We start from the raw sequence: 3,525 nt of genomic DNA, 5'->3' as shown, positions 1-3,525 counted from the left end.
GGGGGGGGGGGGGGGTTGATGAAACTAATCCATGTCAACTGATCCCAGAACCCCTTGGGCCTCCCGGTGGCCAGTTGGCATTCTGTCAGCTGGTTGTTAGCGTGGCCTCAGGCTCCCTGGGCGTGATCTGACTAAAGCTGTGAATGGCACACCTTCATGATTTACTATCCTGCCAAAGGCTTTCCACTTGTGAGATTTTGGCTCATAGATAATTTGGACCATGGTAGAGAAGTATAAGTAAAAATATTGGTAGGTAAATCATCTGCATTGATGCGTTCTATACTTCTATTTTGGCCATTTGTACCTAAACTCGCAAGGCTAAACTAAATGATACTAAAGCTACTTCTGTTCAGACCATATCCAAATTGTGGAAGGTTATCAATGTGAGTGACTAAACTCACATCCTTGACTGCCTAGTCATCTTCTAACCCATTCTCAATGTCTCCCCTCTACCAGGAGTGGAAGCTTGACACCCTGTGTGATCTCTATGAGACCCTGACAATCACCCAGGCTGTGATCTTCATCAATACTAGGAGGAAGGTGGACTGGCTCACTGAGAAGATGCATGCCAGGGATTTTACTGTGTCCGCTCTGGTAAGACGAGGACCCTTTTGACTAGCCCATAAGGTCGGATAGAGTGCACCACATGCATCGCTGCTGTAATGTCGTATGTGCCCTCTATTCACTTCTATGGACTGACCTGACTACTCTAGCTGTTGCTATGAAATCTCTAGCAGAGTAAGGAACCACCTTTGAACTTGAGATTACTTGGGCTTCAGCCATAGCATGAATTTAACTTGGACCTTACGCTACAGACTAAATGCTGGAGAATTGAAACTAACGGTTTCATTTACGGTAATTTTAGATTGAGGCACTGCATGGTCAATTCAACATCTGCATTTGGCCATGCAGAATTTACGGTGATACAGCTTCTGCAGAAGTCAGGGCATTCCTGCTTCAGCTTCACGGCGCTGTTGTCAAGGGAGCTTGTTTATACAGGACCTCTTGCCCCCACCTATCGTCAACCAATCATGTCAATGCGGARCTATATGGAGTCCTCGGCCTTGTTACAATATTTGGGGGGTGCAATGCGGTACAGAGCTCAGTTTGGTCTCTGCGTGCCTCTGGAGGCTCCACAATTGCGTCACACCCTCCATACGGCGTCTCATACATCTTTTCAGATCAAGCTTAAATTGACTCTAAGATTTGTGACCCAGGCACAAGGCAATCAAAGTGATGTTCATAAGTGTAGTCTGATTTCCTTAATGTAGCTGTCAATGTGGGGTTGTCCCATGCAATTAGTGTGCGCGGCAAGTCAATGGGGTCGGAATTCTATTTATACGGTCTGACTTCACCCCCCCCTGTCAACTGGGCAAGGCGGTGTCCTCTAATGGCACTGAATCTTATATCTGGCAGGGGAAGAGAATCAGTCCATGTTCATCCCAGCCAGCTCTGTTCAGTGAGGAATAGGCTGGTTCATGCTATGGGCACAGTGACACAACTTATTATTTTCACATTGTGTATAGCATTTTGACAACCCAGTCAAAAGGCCATCGTGGCATTACCACGCAAAGATAGTCTACAATATCCAAACTGGACCCTGGTCCAAAGGAATCTCTCATACCAATGTCTTATGCATTCGTATGACTTGTAGCTCATGTCTTGTCTTCTTCCAGCACGGCGACATGGACCAGAAGGAGAGGACTTGATCATGAGGGAGTTCCGTTCAGGCTCCAGCAGGGTTCTCATCACCACTGACCTGCTGGTAAGTCCCTTCCTGTTAATGGTGTCCCATAATGGTTGCCCCCACCCACTCCCTGTTAGTTTGAGCCCAGAACTCTCCTACCAGCTTGGTCTTAGGTAGTGAATTTAGTCTGCTCTCCAGTGACTAGGTTCAAAGTCCCAACTCATGACTTATTAGCGGTTTACAACTGTTCTCTAATGTAATGTCTGTTTCCTTGTTGGCTGACTATACCAAACATGTGCGTCCTCTTATGCTTTGTCACCAGTCGAAGTACAGCGCTAATGAGTGATTATTCCCTTGGTCTCTGTCCCGCTCCAGGCCAGAGGTATCGATGTCAGCAGGTGTCCCTGGTCATCAACTATGATCTGCCACCAATAGGGAGAACTACATCCACAGGTGACTAAAAGTGCAATTCCTAGAAGGCAGCGTTAGAATTGAACATTATGATCCATGCAGAGCAATATATTGACACGGGGTGGTTTATGTGCCTACATATATCTGACTTTGTAGGTGGCCTCTTATTGCTTCATACCATTATGAACGTGCTCAAGCGACAGTGTAGTGTTGGCCTAAAGTTTGACACCCTCAGTCATTCTGACAGAGGCCAACGACTAGTCTGAATTACACTGCCATTGCTAAAGTAGTCAAATTTACTTATGTAACAATTTGCCAGCATGCCAGTTTTACTTTAGACTGATGTCAATGTTGCGCGCTAGCCAATTGTCAAAAGACTTTCTAATGGTGTGCTCCACTCAAATATTATACACTTTAAATGATCAAAGGTTTCCTAACTACTTTTCAATGTCATTGTATTTCCAAGCCACTGAAATGCACTTGATAATCATCAGTGCTCATTTATTAGAATGCTCAGTTGTGCATCTGCAACCATGAAAGTAAGCGTAGGTTTCTAGAGCTGTTAAATGATGAAATCCATGCGTGTCAACTGACTCTGGAACCCTGAGTGTTCTAGTTCTACCACTCAGCGTTCTGTTGGCTGGTGTGTTCTGGACTCAGGGCTCTGGAACTCATGATCAGATTCCACACTGGCTGAATACAGCGTATTTGATGGAAGTTGTGATTCCTTTCCATGTTCTCTTACAATGCATTTAGTGGAGTACACTGGTTAGACTTACAGAATTGGGGGAAACAAATGGCTAAATGTGCATGTCAATGGTTCCAGATAATGGTTGAACTGATCTCTTGTCCAGTAGCACCAAGCAGCTCCTCTACATGCAGCAGGTCCATTTCAACATGTCAACCAAAAGAGATGCAACTAATATCCAACCTAAACCCTCCATTCTCTCCGGTCAGGATTGGTCGAGGGGGTCGTTTTGGCCGCAAGGGAGTTGCCATCAACATGGTGACTGAGGAGGACAAGCGCACGCTGAGGACATCGAGACGTTCTACAACACCACTGTTGAGGAGATGCCATGAATGTGGCTGACCTCATCTAGATTCTGGAAGATTTCCTTCTGCCCCGCCCCAAACCTTCTGTCCTCTCTCAATCCCCTTGGCTTCAACAAAACCCCAAACCCAATAGCCCCCCCAATCGGTTAAAACGACGATCACTCAGATCCTGGAGCCCTCCTCTTGACCGGAAATCCGATCCTATTTCACCTTTGATTCCTATCCTTGTGATTGAATACCGACTGGTATTCAAACTCAATACAAATGATTTTACTCTTACACTGGGTTTTTGTCTTGTCCTCATGGCCCTTTACGGTATTCTGGTCAGGTAAGTATAGTATAGCTTAGTTCTACCCCACCCACACCTTTCCAAA

General features: G+C 45.7%; 1 non-coding gene and 1 pseudogene across 1 annotated transcript; both read left to right on the top strand.

Moving 5' to 3' along the window:
- Positions 1-22: 22 nt before the first annotated feature.
- LOC111960348 (eukaryotic initiation factor 4A-I-like) lies at positions 23-3,289 on the top strand (annotated as a pseudogene).
- Positions 2,660-2,792, top strand: LOC111960474 (small nucleolar RNA SNORD10). The gene has a single exon (XR_002876854.1). It is a non-coding gene; the product is annotated as a small nucleolar RNA SNORD10 (small nucleolar RNA).
- Positions 3,290-3,525: the final 236 nt, after the last annotated feature.

The sequence above is a fragment of the Salvelinus sp. IW2-2015 genome, linkage group LG37, assembly GCF_002910315.2.
Source record: "Salvelinus sp. IW2-2015 linkage group LG37, ASM291031v2, whole genome shotgun sequence".
In the NCBI taxonomy this organism is placed as follows: domain Eukaryota; kingdom Metazoa; phylum Chordata; class Actinopteri; order Salmoniformes; family Salmonidae; genus Salvelinus; species Salvelinus sp. IW2-2015.
The sequence above is the reverse complement of the archived record's forward strand: the minus strand, read 5'-3'. Positions and strand labels throughout refer to the sequence as shown.